General features: G+C 40.7%; 1 protein-coding gene and 1 pseudogene across 2 annotated transcripts in view; both read right to left on the reverse strand.

Moving 5' to 3' along the window:
- The window catches only part of Slc5a9 (solute carrier family 5 member 9), a 48,060-nt gene extending 37,366 nt beyond the window's left edge, over positions 1 to 10,694 (reverse strand). The window contains exons 1-2 of one of the 2 annotated variants that reach the window (XM_074080193.1): positions 10,378 to 10,694; positions 7,175 to 7,358 (exon numbers count right to left, since the gene is read on the reverse strand). The gene's annotated coding sequence lies outside the window, so the exon portion shown is untranslated. The remainder of the gene's footprint in view (positions 1 to 7,174; positions 7,359 to 10,377) is intronic. The other variant, XM_074080194.1, reaches the window with a different exon arrangement.
- A 5,795-nt stretch (positions 10,695 to 16,489) lies between these two features.
- On the reverse strand, positions 16,490 to 21,576 carry LOC141424883 (partitioning defective 6 homolog beta-like; annotated as a pseudogene).
- Between the last annotated feature and the right edge of the window lie 235 nt (positions 21,577 to 21,811).

The raw sequence follows: 21,811 nt of genomic DNA on the forward strand, positions 1-21,811 counted from the left end.
TTTTTCTGCATCTATTGAGATGATCAAGTGGTTTTTGTCTTTGCTTCTGTTAATGTGGTTTATTACGTTTATTGATTTTCATATGTTGAACCACCCCTGCATCCCTGGGATGAAGCCTACCTGGTCGTGGTGAATAATCTTTTTGATGTGTTGCTGAATTCGGTTTGCCATTATTTTGTTGAGGATTTTTGCATCAATGTTCATTAAGGAGATTGGCCTATAGTTCTCCTTTTTGGAGGTGTCTTTGCCTGGTTTTGGGATAAGTATAATACTGGCTTCATAAAATGTGTTTGGCAGGTTTCCTTCCTTTTGTATTTCATGGAACAGTTTAAGGAGGATTGGTATCAGTTCTTCTTTAAAGGTCTGATAGAATTCAGCAGAGAATCCATCTGGTCCTGGACTTTTCTTTTTGGGGAGACTCTTGATTGTTGCTTCAATTTCATTTTGTGTTATAGGTCTATTCAGGTGATTAATTTCCTCTTGGTTCAGTTTTGGATGATCATATGTATCTAGAAATCTGTCCATTTCTTTTAGATTTTCAAATTTATTTGAATATAGGTTCTCAAAGTAGTCTCTGATGATTTCCTGGACTTCCATGGTGTTTGTTGCTATCACCCCTTTTGCATTCCTAATTCTACTAATTTGGGTTTTTTCTCTCCTCATTTTAGTCAGGTTTGCCAGGGGTCTATCGATCTTGTTTATTTTTTCAAAGAACCAACTTTTTGTTTCATTAATTCTTTGTATGGTTTTTTTGGTTTCTATTTCGTTGATTTCAGCTCTTATTTTTATTATTTCTCTCCTTCTATTTGTTTTGGGATTTGCTTGTTCTTGTTTTTCTAGGAGTTTGAGATGTATCATTAGGTCATTGATTTGGGATCTTTCAATCTTTTTAATATATGCACTCATGGCTATAAACTTTCCTCTCAGGACTGGCTTTGCTGTGTCCCATAGGTTCCGGTAGGTTGTGTTTTCATTTTCATTGACTTCCAGGAACTTTTTAATTTCCTCTTTTATTGCATTGATGATCCATTGTTCATTAAGTAATGAGTTATTTAGTTTCCAGCTGTTTGCATGTTTTTTGTCTTTACTTTTGTTGTTGAGTTCTACTTTTACTGCATTGTGGTCAGATAGTATGCACGGTATTATTTCTATTTTCTTATATTTGCTGAGACTTGCTTTGTACCCTAGGATATGATCTATTTTGGAGAAGGTTCCATGGGCTGCTGAGAAGAATGTATATTGTGTAGAGGTTGGATGAAATGTTCTGTAGACATCTATGAGGTCCACTTGATCTATTGCATATTTTAGATCTTGGATTTCTTTATTGAGTTTTTGTTTGGATGACCTATCTATTGATGATAATGGAGTGTTAAAGTTTCCCACAACCACTGTGTTGGCGTTTATATATGCTTTTAGGTCTTTCAGGGTATGTTTGATGAAATTGGGTGCGTTGACATTGGGTGCGTACAGATTGATGATTATTATTTCCTTTTGGTCTATTTCCCCTTTTATTAGTATGGAATGTCCTTCTTTATCTCATTTGATCAATGTAGGTTTGAAGTCTACTTTGTCAGAGATAAGTATTGCTACTCCTGCTTGTTTTCGGGGGCCATTGGCTTGGTAAATCTTCTTCCAGCCATTCATCCTAAGCATATGCTTATTTCTGTCAGTGAGATGAGTCTCCTGTAAGCAACAAATTGTTGGATCTTCTTTTTTAATCCATTTTGTCAAACAGTGTCTTTTGATGGGTGAATTAAGTCCATTAACATTAAGCGTTAGTACTGATAGGTATGTGGTGATTCCTGCCATTTAGTTATCTTAGTTGTTTGAAGGTTTGATTGTGTGTACCTAACTTGATGTTACTCTCTACTGTCTTGCTTTTTCTTATCCTGTGGTTTGGTGCTGCCTGCCTTTTCATGGTTAAGTTGGGTGTCACTTTCTGTGTGCAGGATCCCTTGCAGAATCTTTTGTAATGGTGGCTTTGTGGTCACATATTGTTTTAGTTTCTGCTTATCATGGAAGACTTTTATTGCTCCATCTATTTTGAATGATAGCTTTGCTGGGTAGAGTATCCTGGGATTGAAGTTATTTTCATTCAGTGCCCGGAAGATCTCACCCCATGCTCTTCTTGCTTTTAATGTTTCTGTTGAGAAGTCTGCTGTGATTTTGATGGGTTTACCTTTGTATGTTACTTGTTTTTTCTCTCTTACAGCCTTCAATATTCTTTCCTTAGTTTCTGAACTTGTTGTTTTAATGATGATATGTCATGGAGTAGTTCTATTTTGATCTGGTCTGTTTGGTGTCCTGGAGGCCTCTTGCATGTGTATGGGAATATCTTTCTCTAGATTTGGGAAATTTTCCGTTATTATTTTGTTGAATATATTACGCATTCCCTTCGCTTGCACCTCTTCTCCTTCTTCGATGCCCATGATTCTCAAGTTTGGTCTTTTGATGGAGTCAGTGAGTTCTTGCATTTTCTTTTCACAGGTCTTGAGTTGTTTAATTAATAGTTCTTCGGTTTTTCCTTTAATTACCATTTCATCTTCAAGTTCTGAGATTCTGTCTTCTGTTTGTTCTATTCTGCTGGATTGGCCTTCCGTTTTGTTTTGCAGTTCTGTTTCATTCTTTTTTCTGAGGTTTTCCATATCCTGGCAGTTTTCTTCTTTGTTGTTGTCTATTTTTGTCCTGAGTTCATTTATCCATTTATTCATTGTGTTCTCTCTTTCACTTTGGTGTTTATACAGTGCTTCTATGGTTTCCTTTATTTCTTCTTTTGCTTTTTCAAATTCTCTATTTTTATTGTCTTGGAATTTCTTGAGTGTCTCCTGTACATTTTGGTTGTCCCTATCCAGTATCATCTCTATAAAATTCTCATTGAGTACTTGTAGTATGTCTTCTTTTAAATTATTCTTGTGGGCTTCATTGGGTCCTTTGGCATAGTTTATCTTCATTTTGTTGGAGTCTGGATCTGAGTTTCTGTTCTCTTCATTCCCCTCTGGTTCCTGTACTAATTTTTTGCTGCGGGGAAACTGGTTTCCCTGTTTTTTCTGTCTTCCCATCATTGTCCTTGGTGTTGTTACTGTCCCTGTACTGTGTGTAATTAAGTATTTTCTAGCTTGTAATAATAACAATGGTAATATTGAGAATGGAAGAGAGAGCTGAGATGGGAAGCAAGAAGTTAAAGAAAAGGGGAAAACAAATATACAGACAAGAGGGAGAAAGCAGAACAAGGTATCAGACAAGAGAGTTTCAAAGGTATAAACAGGGAGTGTTAGTGTACTAATCGACAGTAAGCTGAACAGACAATAGAGAGACAGAGAGAGGATTGAAAATCAAAGATAAAAAAAAAATAAGTAAATGAAAGTAATATCTATATATAAAAATGAATTAGAATAAAATGGAAAATAGAAAATTAAAAAAAACAAAAAATCAAAAAACAAAAAAACTTCCAAGTTTATATGCAATGCAGTTTCAGTCTTAATAATTTGGATGTCCGTCTCAATCTCCAGTCCTGGAGTTGGTGCCTCAGATGTTGTTCTGTAGTTGTCTCATCAAAGGGGATGCATAAAGTAGAACAAAACTGCACACACACACACACACACACACACACACACACACACATTCACAAGAAAAAAAAAAAAGCCCCACCAAGTGTCCCCAGTTCAAATGCAATACAGTTTCAGTAAGTTTTTCGGCTTGCAGGTGTAATTCGGTTGTTCTCTCATCAAAGGTAGGGAGAAAAAGAAAAAAAAGTGTCTGGAGGCAGTTCTGAGAGTGGTATCTGCAACTGTGGCTTGCCTGCCTGCTGCTCTCAGCCTGTACCTGGCGGCGTTATTTATGCAGATCTCTGGGGTGAGCTAGCACTCACCTGGTCCTACAGGCTTTGTTTGCTCAGAGTTCTCCTGTGCGGGAGCCTCTCCTACAGGCTTTCCCCTTCCCAAGCACTGGGAAAGGTGACACTGCCCCGCGTTGTCAGGCCTGCGTGTTTATTTACAGTTCATGTGGGAGCCCTCTCCTCTGAAGTTTTCCTCCCACTGCCACTTTCAGCAGCTTTCCTGCTCCTGCTTACTGGGCGGTGCTGCTGCTCCTGCCGGCTGCCATGTTTGTTTACAGTTCACGTGGGAAGTGGGTCTTCCCTTTTCTCACAAGCTTCCCTGCTCCTGGTTGCTGGGTGCGCGCCCTGCTCCCGCCAGAGGCTGTCCGGCCCACCTGGCTTGTTTATTTACAGCCCCGGGAAGGGTTCCCTTCCCCCAATCTTCAGTGCTTAGAGCGCCCCTCCCTCTTTCCAGCGTGTTTTAACTGTTCTTACTGCTTATTACTCAGTTCTCTTTTTTTTTTTTTTCCGGGTGGAGGTCAGTCTGTCCAGGGGGCTATGCTGCTCTGGCCCAGGCTTGTCTGTGGGGCTACCGCAGTACCACGAATCTCACCTGGTCTGCGTCTTCCCAAGCCGTATGGGCGCCGGCCGCTGGCGGCCCTGGGGGCCCTCCTCGTTTCTCCATTTAACGTGAAGTGGAGATTCTCTGCACCGACTGGAGATGTGGAGGGGTCAAAGTTATGCCTTTTCTCGGTGATTATGCCTGCAAAGTGTGTCTCCAGCGTCTCTCCAAGATTTCACTATAGGAGGGTCGCTTTCTGCTTCCTACCTCTAGCCGCCATCTTGGAATTCTCCTCTTCCATCAATTTTAAATGACAGTTTTGCTGGGTAGAGTATCCTAGGGATGAAATTATTCTCATTCAGTGCCTAGAATACCTCACTACATGCCCTTTTTGCTATTAAGGTTTCTGTTGAGATTTCTGCTGTTATTTTGATGGGTTTACCTTTATATGTTATTTGCTTTTTCTCTCTTCCAGCCTCCAATATTTTTTCTCTGTTCTCTGTGCTAATTGTTTTAATGATAAAATGCCATGGAGGGGTTCTATTTTGGTCAAGTCTGTTTGGCATCCAGGAGTCTTCCTGTATCTGAGTGGGCAAATCTTTCTTGAGTTTGGGGAATTTTCTGTAATTATTTTATTGAATATATTATTTATCCCTTTGGTTTGCACCACTTCTTTTTCTTCAGTGCCCATGATTCTCAGGTTTGGTGTTTGGATGGGTTTCTGAGTTCTTGAATAATCCTTTCATAGATCTTGAGTTGCTTTACTAGAGTTCTTCTGGTTTTTTTCTTTAATTTCTATTTTATCTTCGAGCCCTGAGATTCTGTCTTCCACTTGTTCTAGTCTGCTGGAGTGGCCTTCCACTGTTTTATGTTTAACTAATGCAAATTTTTACTTCCAGGATTTCTGTTTGATTTTTTTCCTGAGGTTTTCCATATCTTTGGTCAACTCCTCTTTTATATTTTGTTTTCTTTATTTCATATATCTCTCTTTTTATAGTGTCCACTTTGGTGTTTGTTGAAGTCTTCTCTGAGTTCATTTAGTTGTTTCTGTGTCATCTCAAGGTCTTCATTTGTGGTGTCTTGACATTTCCTGAGTGCATCTTGTACTTTCTGGTTAACCATGTCTAGTATCTTCTCCATGAGTTTCTCATCCATGATTTCCTCTTAGAGAGACTTTGTGTGTGTGTGTGTGTGTGTGTGTGTGTGTGTATCACTGGGCTCAGTAGTAACATTTATCATTGTTTTTTTGGGATCAGGAACTGGATATCCATTTTCTTCATTTCCCACTAGATCCTTCATTGATTTTTTTTTTTTTTGAGTAGCATAGTTTCCTTCTCTTCTTCTCCCCATTGCTCCAATTGGTGCCATGCAACTATGCTTTTGATTGGTTAGTTGGTGGTTTTAATTGCCTATTTTCTTTCCCTTGATTTAATTTTTGTGTTGTGACTGACTTGGTTGTTAGCTAGGTTGATGTGCTATTTCTGTCCCCGGTCTGGAGGTATAAATTAGCAATATTAAATTCATAGGTTCAATGCCAGACCAGTTGTTTACCTATTATATATAAACCCCTTGGTGATAGTATCTGTAAACAGTGGGAGTTGGGGTGGGGGGAGTAATGGTTATTTGGCTAGAGATAGAGACTTAGGTAATTGGTAAAGGTAGCACTAAAAAAGGGGGCAGGAAGGGAAAGTGGGTGGGGGAAGTGGTGTGGGGGCTACTGGGTTTTGTGGCCCTTGTGTATGTCTGATTGTATTTCCACTGTTATAGTGGAGGGTGTCAAGGATTGCAGGAGTCTGGGGATGTGTTTGGTTGTCACAGTAGGCTAGTCAGTGGGTGATGAGTGTGTAGGAGGGAGTAGTGTGGTGACAGGTTGGAGAAGGATAGGATGGGGAAGTGAAAACAGGGGGCCAGAATAGATGAGGAGGGGCAGAAAGTTTAGTTGGGAGGGAGAACAATGGATTGTTGTACAAGACGAGGGAAAGTGAAGGGGGTAAGAATAAGGATAAGAAAATAGTGATGGTGAAGTTAATAATACAGAAAAAAAAAACAGGTACAGCAACAACGAAAAGTTCAGTCTGCTCAGTAAAGGTTCTAGACTCATTCCTTTGGTGTCCAATCCTGGTATTGGTGCTTGCTATTCTGAGCTTTGTGGGGAAGGGTGCTGCCCCTCTTGTCTAACAGCTTGAGGTGGAGACTGCTGGAGGGTTTTTTTTTTTTTATCCACTTTCCTTGGTATTATGCAAGCAGGAGCCCTGATGTGGGTCTCACCAGGTGACTGGCTGTCCACAGGGCATTTGGGACCTGAGGGTATTTGGTTCCTTCTGTCCACAGGGCATATGGGACCTGAGGTAACTCACTGCCAGTTCATTCAAGGTGGTTAGATTTGTTGTTGTTTTCACCAGTGGCAGCTACATTGCCCTACAGGTGCAATTCTGGCTGGTAATTCCTCCTCCAGCAAGGTGGTGCAATTCAGTTTTGAGTACAGCCCTCAGTCCTGCAAGACTAGCTCAGCAACCCACCAAGGCCCAGTTTTGGGAGGCTGGCTTGTCACCCCACCCCTGCTCTCAGCCTTTGTTACTTTTCCTGCCTTGGTTCACTGAGTGTTTGGCTCCTTGCCCTATGCCTGTTTCCCAGGCCAGGTTCAGCATCCCCCTTCATCCCTGCTGTTGGTGTTAGGTTAGAATTTGCTGTTTATGTTTTGCAGTTTTGTTGAGGGGGTTCAATCTGCTCAGGGGCTTTGCTGGATTAAGTTCCCTGGGAGGTGGGTAGGAGAGTCACATGTGGTGCTTATTACTCACCTGTTGGGTTGTCAGGTTTACACAGGCAGCTTTGAAACCTGTCAGTGGGGAGAAATGGTGTGCCACTTTTCTCGAGGCTGACACTTTCTGGGACTGTGTTCAGTGTGGCTGGGTGTAAGGAGGCTTTCCACTGGTTAGGAGTCCAGAATGTCACAGAGTTCAAGTCTAGTTGATGCTCTATCTTCTGCTTGTTGAAAGAAAGAAGAAAAAAAAAGGGGGAGGATAAATGGCTAGGGGACTTTTTTCCCAGGGCAGACATGCCCTGTTGGCTGTGCCATGCTGGGATTTTCTGTCTATTAGTTGCAATTAAAGACTGTTTTAAGGGTCAGTCCTTGAATTTTATGTGCATCTAGTGAGTTGGTAGTTATTATTTTGGCTAGAAGCAATCAAAATTACCCAAGAGTCACTCCCATGTCTCAAAGTGGTTTCTGGAGTCACACAACTCAGGAATTCTGCTTCCCTACCCTAACCGCCATCTTGGATCCCCACTCCTATAGAATTTCTTAAACTTGAGTTCCAAGAGATCAGACAGAGCTTCTAAATAGGGGAGTTGTGTGAGAAACAGAGCAAGGTGACAATGTGCTCCTTCCCCTGGGCAGGACCTGAAGGGAAAAGTCTGGACTTCAGTGAAGACTGAAGTGTTGAATAATCTAAGGAAGAGATATAATAATATTTTCTGAATAATATCTTAATTGAGATGTGTTTTCAGACTTAAAAATTATAGCAATATCTCTATGGCTTTACTCTAACCAGAAAAGTCAGAGAACTTCCTAAATGTTAATATAGCGATAAAGAAAGAAGTCTGCTCCATTGAACAAGTTGCTTAAGAAATTTGCTTTTGGGGGCTGGGGATATAGCTTAGTGGTGGAGTGTTTGTCTCTCGTGACTGAGGCCCTGGCTTCAATCCCCAGTACTACAGAAAAAAAATTACTTTAGCAATTATTCTCCCCAAGTGCAGCTTATTTCACTTACAGTTCACAGCACATGGAAGGCCAGGCCCCTACTTATGTAATCCTCAGCCTGGGTATCCCTTAGACTTTTGGCTGGGACCTTATAAACCAGAGTTCTGCTTAGAACTCTGGAACCAGTGAATCCCAATAGTTTCACAATCTTGTCATCCAGGGTTACCACCCAAAATGCCAGTCCCTTTGGACAGTTCATGTCTCCTGTCTACCTACCTTCTTCACCCTGTGTCTGCCCTGTCCTTTCCCCCTCACTTATTTTCCAGGGCCCAGGTGAACACAAGCCTCTCTATTCTTAAGCTCTCCACTTGCAGACTTTCTGCCAGCTGTCATACTGTCCGTGGACACCTTCTTCTGCCTAGCCTTCTCAAATGGAACCTTTTCCTTCTCTCATGCCCCTCACAGATTGGGTCAATCTTTGTTCTTCTTTACCACTGAAGTGTACTCTGTGGGACTCCCTGGAGTTCCATACTCCCCCTCACCTACAGCTCTTGGTCTTTGTGGGCACTGAGTACTCCACCATGGTCCTTCTTCAGAAGCCTTCTCTAACCCCCACCCTGGGAACATACACAGACCCAGACTGGTCTCCATTTATTTCTCTGAGTGCAGCTGTTGATATGCAGTGTGTTTACCTTAGATGTGAGCCCTCAAGTTGCTTGCTATGTTTTTCACATTCATGCCCCCAGTGACTGGAATAATCAGGGAAAGGAAGAGGTGCCTGTGACATTTTAGGAACTCCTTCTTGGGACAAGCATGGGCAATGGACAAGAAGTGGTGGTTGGTGCAATAGTGCAGGTAGAGAAAGGCACCAGATTAGGTGGAGAGAAGAGGTTCTGGCTGTTTTTACTGAGGAAGACACTTGCTGACCTAGGGGATTCCTCTCCCCATGCTCACACTTGCCCATGAGTGGTCCTTCCCCTTACTCACTTCCCAGTGCTCACAAAGGCTTATTACCTGAATGAAACAGCCTCCACTTTGATCTGATGCCAAGAACTGACATTACACCCTAGAGAGAGGTCAGGTGGCAGCCTTGGGCCAAGGATAAAAAGTTCTGATAGGGAAGGCCTGGAGCACAGGACACTGGATGCTGACAATACAGATTGGTCCTCAACCCTGCCCTCCATCTCTCCATGAAATTAGTTCTCATATGGAAGTGAAGCTCCTTTCATGCTCCTGCCTGCACATTCCTCTGTCTTCTTCTGGCATCCCTCACCCCAAGAATAATCTTGAGCAGGTTCTGTTTACCTCCTGCTGGCCTCCACCTGGGCTACTTGCAAGTCCTTCCTGAAAAGCCACTTTTAGCAAGCTTCCTGCTAACAACTTCCTCTTCCAGAACAATGAGAGACAGGGAGAGACTATAAGTATGGGCCAGAAATACTGGATAGGTTACAGCATAGATATGATCTCAATTGATACATGAACCATTTGAGTTGGAAGTTGGCTTTATTCCCATTATTAGCTGAGTAAAATTCATTGGCTAATGAGAAAAATTCAGTGACTTGTTTGGGTTTTAAATTTAGGCTTGGCTGTCAGTAAAAGTTACTCTATGACACAGTCCCTTCCCTTCTGACCATGGAATCTCTGAGCAGAGCACAAGATAGCTAGACTGAGGACAGGAGGCTCCCTGAATCTGGGTTCCAGTTCCAGAGACCTTGCCTGGACCCTCTTATGCCACCCCAGCCCTCACTTACCCTGCCCCTATCCTGTTGCAACCCTGAGACTTCAGGGTCTGGAGAAGCTAAGTTTTGACAAGCTGTGTTCAGTTAAGTTCAAATCCAAACACAGATCCATATAATTCTCCTCAGCTACTTATTGCAAATGTCCATGCCAGGCTGTGCCTGTGTACACCACCAGGATCACCACTCCCCAAGAGTATAATGCCAGCAGCACCCCAATTTTGCAGTGGCTCTCCCACTGGAGATGGAGAGAGGAACAAGACCAGGTGCTAGAGGTGAAAACACACAGGCTAGGAAGACCAGAATGGGCACTCACTTTCTTCTTCATGGTGTCCCTTCCACAGTCACCAGAGAGCTCCCAAGTCTAGATTGCACCTGGAGAAGGAAAGAGACCCATATGGACAGCCTACATGCTTAATTCCCAAAGGAGAGAAGAATTTTGTAGGAGGATAAGAATGAGAGATGGTAACAGAGACTCAGGGATAGAAAAAAGAGGGAGGATGAGGGACAGGTACATGCTCTAGTCACTGAAAACATATCCGTAACAGAAATGACCAACACCTACCTGCAGAGTTTGTTTTGTCTTTCAGCCTAAAACTCCTGGGCAGCAGCTCCCAGATAGAGTGAGGCTCTGGCATGGGTTCTGATAGTTGCTCTGACAGGTAAGTTGTGGATAAGCTCTGGCTCCACCTCCAGGTCAAGTTGCTGGGGAGGTCCTAAAAACTCCTGTCCACTGGACCTTGTCTTCTGAGGGACAGTGTTTATCCCTGCTGCAAAGTATGGTCCTGGAGGAAAGAACTTGGTCTGGCCTCAGAGTTCCCATGGCCCCGTGGTGAGGTGGGAAAGGAGACACAGTTCAGTGTGAGATGCTGTTCCTGCTGTGGCCATAGCCTTGCTCCCACACACCTGGGAAAACAGGTTCCTTAAGACAGGAGGAGAACACAGACATTCAGTTGCAAGATGAAAAAAGTATGGAGTTTTAATGTACAGAATGGTGTCTATGCTTAATAACACCTTGTTGTATTCTTGAAATTTGATAAGAAAGCAGAACCAAAGTGTTCTCATCACACACACAAAATGATAACTATGAGAAGTAATGAATGTGTTGACCAACTTGAGGTAATCATACTTATTATATGAAATAATATAATATATATTATATTAAATAATCCCACTTTAATATAGATATATGGTTTTTATTTGCTAGTTATGCTTTAACAAAAAATGAAATGAAAACACACAGAGACATAGAGAGGAGGAGGTAGGTGATGACTGATAGTAGAAATGCAGGAGCTTAGGATATTTGAACCTTAGGAAGAAGGTTTTGGTGATGAACCACAGCATATGCACAGGTGTGACAGGCACACACACATACACGCACTCAGGCATACACACCATCCACACTACCATAACTGGGGACACTTCTACCTGCAAGGTTAGTTTCTTTTTTCTTTTTTATCATCCGCTATTTGAGCTTCTTGGAGTTGCCAGAGACTGTGCTCCTTCCTCACAATTGTTTCAACAAGTGGTCAGTGGAGGCTCACTCTGTGTGCATTGGGAACTTGGACAAATGAGACTTGATGTCTCTTAAGAGTGACACTGATTGGGGAAGTGGCTGATCATAAGTAACCACTTACAGCATAGCATAATACATGATGTGGGAGTTGTAAGCTCATACAGCTCTTTGAATCCAGAGGACAGGCAACAACCCTTTCAAGGTGTTCAGGGCACCATTTTAGCTTCTTTACAGTTCTAGTATTTCAACTGTGACAGGAGATGGGCTGAGTTCAAGACCTTAGAAAGACTTTACTAATCATATTTGATATTCTATCTTGCACTGCTTACATTACAGACTTTCTGCCTTCACAGACTTCCACTGCTCTGACCCTGACAAGTGTCCACTGCCTGCCACGCCCATAATTTGGCCTTCATTCTGCATCAAAAAGCCTGGATGCCTGTCAGGAGCTTCTGGACTAGTGTCCCATCAACTGGAAAGAAGAACTGTCACCAAGAGAGATTTGGCCCTCCTAAGGCTCCTGAGGCTCGCTCTGATAGATTTCATTGCATGAAGCCAAGACCCTGAGCTCTGGTTAGACTGTGATGCTCACATGTCTCTTCCATTCCTTAAAGGATTACCTCTGAAAGTTTACTCATTTCTGTAGGCTTTAGGCTCCCCTGTATTCTGATGTAATCGGGGAAATTCACCTTTGTAGCCTGCAGCAAATGGAAGACAGTTTTTTAGTGGCCTTACCACAGTGATAGGTTTAAGAAAAACCATTTTACTCATCTGTGGATGGCTTTCCGGCCAGTCACTTAGTCTAGTGAGGCACTGAAATTGGTTAATGATCAATCAATCAACCATCAATTAGTTTTTAGTCATCAGCACTCACCAACTTCTACTATGTATCTGACCTTTGAAACTGAGAAAAAGAGGGTAGAGACTGGATCGTTTTCCTTAAGGAAATTGAGTTGAGAGCTTAGAGTTTGAAATAGAGGAAAGAACATAGATTTGAAGTAAGACAGACACAGGCTTGCATTACAGCTCTTCAGCTTATTAACTTTATTATTGAAGCAAGTGATTTCACTTGTTTAGGCTCAGGGTCTCAGGATACAGGCTTAGTTGCTGTGAGTGTTATAGAATATAAAACAGTTTGTGTACTGCAGGGTCCCTAGGAAGTGCTCATGCTGTTGATAACTGTCCTATTTAAAGTGACATAGGGACAAGAGAGATTCATGTGTGAACTATGTGATAAGACCTTGACTTGGAGAGCAGGTAATTAAGACCCCTGGGGATCTGAGGAAGAGAGGTCCTTTTTAGAACTGCAGTACAAGAGATTACCTCAAGGGGGAGGAATAGAGAACACTAGCATCCTCCACTCAGAGAGGCAGACCCTGAGTGACTGCCCTTCATTCAATCCTTCCTGTTCCATCTTATTCTTTATATGAAGCTATACGTCCACACACAGCATGTGTAGGTAACTGAGGGACCCCTTGGTTCATTGTACAACAAGCTGTGAAATGGTCTTGGAGACAATCCTGCTGTGCAGAAGTCTATGTGTCAGAAAACTGACTTTTTCTCTATCTTTAACCTTGTACTGAAGTTTTTCAAGCTCAGTGTAATGTTCCCAATCCCCCTCTCTTTTCTCTTTCTCTCCCTCCCCCCAACCCCTGAAGATCTGCAAATATCTATGGCTCTGAAACTTTTGCAAGCTCTCTGGAACATTGTGGTTATTTCTCTGAACTACTCTGAAACTCCTAGAGACAGGGTTACCTTCTGTAAGTCTGAAGTCCTAATTCACTAAGTGGAAGACTGTCTCTAATTTTCTGTGCTCTTGAAATCAGTCATACACTCTCTGAACCTCAGAGATTTAGTCTTCCCATCTACCACAGCTATTATTTAGTGACTGGATGTTGGCCAAAGAAATGTGCTGATGGTACAAACATCCTCCCTCATCTAGTAGCTTTCCTGTCCTCAGGAATGTGATTGCCTTTGGACTTGAAGGATTTTGCTTTAGATTACTCCTTTCTTGATTCAGAAGATGGTATAGATCAAATCTCTCCCCTCCTCTCCAGAGAAGTTCTGGCTTAAACTGCAAACAGAAAAAAGAGCCAGGCATTTTGAGTTAGTCATACCTAGGTTTGATTCTCCACTCCTAATGTTACTGTTGTATGACCTTGAGCAAACCCTTTCTCCACCTCCAAGTCTCTCTTCCCTAATCTAGTGAAAATACTATGTGGATTTTGGTAGAATTGAGCTGATAGTTTACATGGTACAGTTATGTGATTATGGTATGGAAGATGTAGCCAAATGCAAAAATGCCTAGGTGAAAATCCCTGGCTCACTATTTCCATGAGCTAGGAAAAAAGCATTAAGAGATCTGAGTGTGTGTTCCATAAGTCCTTGTTATGGAGAGATAATAACCATTGCGTCTAAGTTACATTATGTAAGCCCACAATATTCCCTCCTCTATAGATTTCTGTGGAATTGTAGTTAGCAAGTATTTTTCTCATTTTGAATATGCAATATTAAAAGTTGGGCACAAGGTGGAGCCATGGAATAGAGTTCAGCATCATCTACCCTGTTCACATTGAGTGAGGAGCGCAAAGCATCACGTATCCTTTCTAGGTATTAGTCTATGTGTGAGCCCATTGGTCTGTAGTGTGTAGAGTCAGATGGGGATTGGTTTGGGCAGTTGGAGGTTTGAGCTGTTGCTGGGTAGTAAGTCACTGTGTTTAGCATTTAGACCAATGTTGCCTAATATGATCTTCTGCAATTATGGAAATTTTCTAAACCTGTGCTGTCTAAAATGCTAGCCATTATCCATATGTGGATATTGGACACTTGAAATGTGGTCAGTCTGATTCAGGAACATAATTTTACATTTAACTTAAATTTAAATAAGGTGACTATATACAGTTAATACCCTCTGGATTGAACAGTACAGAGTTCTAGAAAATCACTTTTCTTTTTTAAGTAACAAATGAATATTCTCCACTTGAGTACCTTCTTTTTTTTTAATCTTTACCTAAGTCTATCTTTATTTGTAAAAATTAATATACAACTAAAGCTAATTTGATTTTAAAATCAAAGTTCATTTAATGACAATGTACATTAATTTAAACAAAGTATCATTCATGTAAAAATCATGTTATAGCATGTAAAATTTAATTAGAAAATTCATAGTTCACAAAAGTACATATATTTTGTTGACAGCTTGAGAGCATTATCATACATTTACTTGAGATTTGGGACAAAATTCACAGTTAGGCTTGACATTAATACTATAAAATTTCACACAGGATTAACTATTATTTTTTGTTAATAAGATGCACTTGAAGTAATTGATTCTTGATTACCAATGAATTGGCACTTTATTGTATAATAAAGATCTATTATTGAAAAATTATTTCACCAATAATTTAAATGACAGAGACCTAGTTGAAAATATCATTGACATGTATCCTTAACAGGATAATTCAAATAAAAAGCACTAACAGCTTTAATTCCAATTTTCATGGATAGACACAAGATAAATTTGTATTTTACAGTTAAAATTTGTACAAAAGTCAAGCCCTGAAGTATTTTTCCTCAAGAGGAAAGTCCAATGTCAAAACATTTTTAAAAAAGAGGTAATATGTAAAAGTACTTTTAAAATACTGAGTCCCGGCACCACTTATATTATAAGTGAGACTAAACCTTCTACATCTATCATTAACTTGCCATTCAAGAATCAAATTTCTAAGGCTTACGGAATGTTAAAGCTGGAATTCCTTAACAGAGTAGTGAAACATGAAAGGAAGTTTGGTGAAGTCAACTAGAAGTACATCATGTTACATGATGTGTAGTCAGTTAAGAGTTTAAGGATAAAATGTTTAGTGGTATTGTGAACAAAATACAGCGAAGTTCTCTGAGGCCAGTGATCTGCATTCAACCAAGATTCCACTTCGTCATATAGTTTACCATATAGAGAAAGCATCCTTCAAAACGGAGTCATTTGAATCTTCACTGTTCTTATAGCACACAATCATTATACAGGTATCCATACTAGACCCACCATAAAATTAATTAAAAAGTAACTCCATAAGGTACAGGGACTTAACATTTTCATAACAGTCTGTCTCTACATACATGCAAACTCTAGCACTTGTGCACTTCACACAGTGAAACCAGGCAAGGGAGAAGCAGCTTATGGTCAGTCTTCCTAAGTGGATGCGTTAAAAGATAATAAATAGTCCCATAAAATTAATAATCTCTACATGTCAGAGGTGAATACTACATACTTCATGCAGTGTAGGCAGTGTTCCTAGAAATTCCATGAAGGAAAACCCCTTTTTTGGTATAAAAAGTGCACAAGTTTGTCCTGTGTATAAAATCTCTTATTAATTTGGGTGCTTTTTTAATACAAAATGGCTCACACTATTTCAATACATCAAAACAGTGTAAAAGCACACCAATACAACACACTAACAAGAAAAGGAATGATTTCCAAGGAAAATGAGGACAAAAAGTGAAAGGAGAGTCAGTGGAGATGCCTTTGAAGGCGTCAACTATGCCCACATGGAGGTCATCTAACTGGAAAGTTGTAGGGTGTGTCACAACTCAGGCATGGAGGGAGCTCCATTTCATGTAACATGGGAAGCAACTCCTAAACACGACCCACAGTTTTGATTTCTTAGAAACTGGGAAAAAAATGCATTTGAGAAAATAACTTGTTACAATTAACACAAGAACAACATTGAAAAAAACCCAACTATAACCTTGGGAATATAACATGTGAGGTCTCCAGTATACCAAGAGAGAATCAGACCTCTTCACATCAGAATGTAAAAAATATAGGTAAAGGGAAACAGAACTGAGCTCTAACACAGCAGGTTAAATATGCAAGCACTTACAACAGAAATGATCCATTCCTCTCCCTCAGTTCTGGGAATGTGTCCCCACATCCAATTGTCAGTAGAAAAACTAGCAAAAGCACATGATTTTATTAGTAAATTCCTCTTTTAGACCTCAATTCACTTCTGAGCCACCAAAATCCATATTAACAATGATCACCCTACTATTTTAATGACATTTTAGTCTTGGAGTATGATTTTTTTCACCTACCTGTTCCACATCACTGGTTCAGAGGTAAATACACTTTAATAAGTAGCCAAATCTACAAGTCATTGTGGCATCCTCACTCAGAACACATGTGAACCATGGCTTCATGATGCCTGATGATCCTATCCTCTTCTAAGAGTTTCTGAGCTGGAGCATGTGTTTTAGACTCTGTATCTGTGCCACTTGTTACATGTGCTAAGCTCACCTCATTAGAGGGAATAAAACCATTTGCCCAGTCTCAAAGCAGAGTTCTATTTGTGTCAAAGATTCCAGGCTATTGGCATCAGGCACAGCTTTTGGAATCTGCTGTGGCACTCCATTGTCTTCAGTGATAATGTCATCTTTGTCCCTATTTTCATCTGGTTCCATCTACTGTGGATAGCCAAGAAATCTCTTATCCAGACAGGACAGAGTTTCTGGAAGTCTGACTGTTCTGACAACATTGTTCCTCTGGTTCTCTGGTCTCACTGTGATGAGGAGGTTGTGACTGTTTGCAATTATCATGACCATGTGTTACTTGGTCATGACTCTTTCCTGAAACTTCTATGCTATTGACTTCTAAACCCTCAATATTACCCTCTAACAGTCCTGTGCTTGAGTCAGGCCTCCAAGATATAAAGGTGCCAAGGATCTTCTCTAAGCTGTGTGGTGTGACCCTGATACTGGGGCTAGCCTAAATGTAGAATCCTAGGGGTTTCTCTGTGTGTATTTGTCAGGATGAACCCTATGATATGTTTCCATGAGAATATCCATGTCTATAGTAGAAGACTCAAGCCTCAGGTCTTGGAGCATACTAATGGCTTTTTTTTCTATGGTTGTCAGGATGTATGTAACATGTTGTCAAAACATTCTTTTTTGAGCACTTGTCTTAAGTTTGGGCTTCTGAAGGTGAATTACTCATTTCTCACAGTTGGAGAGGGGTGGAACATGAGGGAGGAGGCAAAGATGAATTCATAAACACCAAAATACAAGCAATATTTCCGTAAGAGATATAAATTATGCTCATAGTTGCCTTCATTTTTGGGTGCTAAGCAGAAGTAAAACATTTTCTACAGTGATCTAATCTTCATAGCATTCCTATGAAAATTTGCAAGTGAGGAAATCAAAGCTCAGTGTGGTCGATGACTTATTTTGTGGCAGGGAATTTAGATGTTCATTAAGATCATCATCAAGGTAAGGTGCTCATCAGGTAAGGTACAATGTTGATGCAAGGCTTAAAAGAGGAGTACATCACATCAAGGAGGGCCATGATAAAAGGCTTTCAAAAGAATGTGAATATGAGCTGAACAGAATGGATAGTAGGGTTTTGCCTGAAAGGGAGAGAAATCAGGCTTAAGTAGTGGGATAGTATGGACCAATGAGTAGCAAAGGCCTGTAGTGTGTTCAACACATTAACATTGTATTTAACCAGAATTTAGAGAACAGTGCTACTCTTTTGTAACAATTTAGGCTGGGTCTAAGAAGAAGGTACTGCATCCTGACTAGAGGAAATCTGTAGTTGTAGGAAAATAGACAGGTCCTGAGCTCCGAGAGAGTTGTGCCCCACGAGAGTTGAGGGCCATGGAACCCAGGACTGATTGGGAAGCAGGAAATGTGTGCTCTCAAGGCGGGTAAATGCATGAAGTGCAGACACACATCATGCGCACTTAAATGTTAAAGAACACAGCTTGTTAAAGGATGAGTTCTGAATACCTGGAGAGGTAAATAGGGAATGAAAGGAGCCAGTGGATCTGTGATCAAGTCATGCTTGTTAGTCACTGCTTTGCCTGTGTTTTCAGGACTGATCAATTGGCAGATATACCTGATTGGCCAATCAGTTAAATACTTCCTTGGCACCCAGTATATAGTTCATAAACAATCAAACATTTTTGTATTAGTCTTTTAAAGTGACATTTTCCAGAATCTCTTGGGGAAATCTAGGGAGATGTTTGTTTGACAAGCTTGTAGTATACTACCATGACAACCTAGAAACTGAAAGCAGGTCTCCAGTGGCTCAACCATTTTGCTCTATTTTGGGCTAGATTTTCTTGACAAATATATTGAGTGATCTAAATAAAGCCTTTGGCTAAAGATTTATCAGATTAGATAATGAGAACTAATTTATAATTCAGAGAACTGGAATCTTTTTTTTTTTCTTCTTTCATTTTTCTTTTATTATTCATATGTGCATACAAGGATTGGTTCATTTCTCCCCACTGCCCCCACCCCCTCCCTTACCACCCACTCCGCCCCCTCCCTCTCCCCCACCCAATACCCAGCAGAAACTATTTTGCCCTTATTTCTAATTTTGTTGTAGAGAGAGTATCAGCAATAATAGGAAGGAACAAGAGTTTTTGCTGGTTGAGATAAGGATAGCTATACAGGGCATTGACTCACATTGATTTCCTGTGCGTGGGTGTTACCTTCTAGGTTAATTCTTCTTGATCTAACCTTTTCTCTAGTACCTGTTCCCCTTTTCCTATTGGCCTCAGTTGCTTTAAGGTATCTGCTTTAGTTTCTCTGCATTAAGGGCAACAAATGCTAGCTAGTTTTTTAGGTGTCTTACCTATCCTCATCCCTCCCTTGTGTGCTCTCGCTTTTATCATGTGCTCATAGTCCAATCCCCTTGTTGTGTTTGCCCTTGATCTAATGTCCACATATGAGGGAGAACATACGATTTTTGGTTTTTTGAGCCAGGCTAACCTCACTCAGAATGATGTTCTCCAATTCCATCCATTTACCAGCGAATGATAACATTTCGTTCTTCTTCATGGCTGCATAAAATTCCATTGTGTATAGATACCACATTTTCTTAATCCATTCGTCAGTGCTGGGGCATCTTGGCTGTTTCCATAACTTGGCTATTGTGAATAGTGCCGCAATAAACATGGATGTGCAGGTGCCTCTGGAGTAACAGTCTTTTGGGTATATCCCCAAGAGTGGTATTGCTAGATCAAATGGTAGATCGATGTCCAGCTTTTTAAGTAGCCTCCAAATTTTTTTCCAGAGTGGTTGTACTAGTCTACATTCCCACCAACAGTGTAAGAGGGTTCCTTTTTCCCCGCATCCTCGCCAACACCTGTTGTTGGTGGTGTTGCTGATGATGGCTATTCTAACAGGGGTGAGGTGGAATCTTAGTGTGGTTTTAATTTGCATTTCCTTTATTGCTAGAGATGGTGAGCATTTTTTCATGTGTTTTCTGGCCATTTGAATTTCTTCTTTTGAGAAAGTTCTGTTTAGTTCACATGCCCATTTCTTTATTGGTTCATTAGTTTTGGGAGAATTTAGTTTTTTAAGTTCCCTGTATATTCTGGTTATCAGTCCTTTGTCTGATGTATAATTGGCAAATATTTTCTCCCACTCTGTGGGTGTTCTCTTCAGTTTAGAGACCATTTCTTTTGATGAACAGAAGCTTTTTAGTTTTATGAGGTCCCATTTATCTATGCTATCTCTTAGTTGCTGTGCTGCTGGGGTTTCATTGAGAAAGTTCTTACCTATACCTACTAACTCCAGAGTATTTCCTACTCTTTCTTGTATCAACTTAAGAGTTTGGGTCTGATATTAAGATCCTTGATCCATTTTGAGTTAATCTTGGTATAGGGTGATATACATGGATCTAGTTTCAGTTTTTTGCAGACTGCTAACCAGTTTTCCCAGCAGTTTTTGTTGAAGAGGCTGCTATTTCTCCATCGTATATTTTTAGCTCCTTTGTCAAAGATAAGTTGCTTATAGTTGTGTGGCTTCATATCTGGATCTTCTATTCTGTTCCACTGGTCTTCATGTCTGTTTTTGTGCCAGTACCATGCTGTTTTTATTGTTATTGCTTTGTAATATAGTTTGAAGTCAGGTATTGTGATACCTCCTGCATTGTTCTTTTGACTGAGTATTGCCTTGGCTATTCGTGGCCTCTTGTGTTTCCATATAAATTTCACAGTAGATTTTTCAATCTCTTTAATGAATGTCATTGGAATTTTGATGGGAATTGCATTAAACATGTAGATTACTTTGGGGAGTATAGACATTTTTACTATGTTGATAGAGAACTGGAATCTAAGAAGTTATCTGCTATAATTGATTCACTTTAATAAGATATTATCTAATTATGAAACTATAAAACTTAGCATTTAGCCTCAGAGTTAAAAGGGAAGGAATGTTTGATTTGGCAATGTCAGTCTCTTACCCAATTTTTGTTTTAAAAACTCAGGCTATGAAGACATTGTGGAGAACTTACCACTACTCTCATGAATTCTGCACACTCCTCACACCACAGTATGTTTAGAGTCAAATGTAATAGATTTCACACTGGTCCCTAAAATGGAGACTATGAACACTCTAGAGATTGTCACTGTGAAGAGCAGAAGCCTGACTGTTAATACACTCAGTGATTGCCTGGCTTTCCTGCTGGAAAAACAATGTTTCTGTTAAGAATTTGTTTAGAATTTTTAAGTTAAAAAGTTTAAAATTGTGGGAATGAGGTTTGTTGTATGTTATCTTTTTTCCCCTGTGAATGCAGATCTCTATTTAGAAAGTCAAGGTTTTTCTATCGGACTTTAGCACTGAGAGTAAGAAGAAAAGAGAGAAAAGGCTCTCTCCAAATCAGCACTGGACAGGGGAAAATGTGGATGAGAAAAGACAACAACGGGCTGCTGGAGTGGGATCAGGCCTTTCTGCCTCTGCTCTGCCTGCAGCAGGGCCTGGTATTCTGCAGGCCAGATGGAGCTTGTAAACCAAGTACTTTCTGTTTCACTGGCCTGAGCTTCCCGCCCATCTCTAATCCTTTCTCTATACTAAAGCCAGAGACCTTTCCAAAAGTGTGTTAGTGTATGCCACTCCCAGATCCTACACTCTGCTTAAAACCTCTCAGTGTTGCCTATGACTGCTACTGCTCAAAGCAATCTAAAACTCATGGTTACAGTTGACTAATCCCACAGTGGTCTTGCCCTGCAGCCTCCTTTCACCCCAAGTCTTTCTCCTTTCTACTCTCTATGCTTCACCCACGGTGGTCCAGAATTCCCTGGCACAGTGCTGTGTTCTTTCTCTTTGCAGGACTTGTTGCCTTTGTCCAGCTAGTTCTGCACCCATTCTTTTACTTTGGATTCTCAGAGATTCATGTTCTTCCCATAAACTCCAGAGAGCAGGGATGGGCTTAATCTTGCTCACTTGATGCTCTTTATGCTCCACCATGGTGGTCTTTCATTCCCTGTCACTATTTTGTGCTTTTTTTCTGCTACAGGGTCTTTGTCCAGTGAGCTGTCCTGCACCCACCCCTTTGCTTTGGACTCTCATATATTTGTTTTTTTTTTCTATAATCTTCAGAGCTCAGGGATGGGCCCAAGTTTTTCTCACTACATTATCCCCAGTACCAGAGACACCATGAATACCTAATCTTAGAAGAATGACTGAATTACTTTTGGTGGCA

Source organism: Castor canadensis, chromosome 7, assembly GCF_047511655.1.
Source record: "Castor canadensis chromosome 7, mCasCan1.hap1v2, whole genome shotgun sequence".
Lineage (NCBI taxonomy): Eukaryota > Metazoa > Chordata > Mammalia > Rodentia > Castoridae > Castor > Castor canadensis.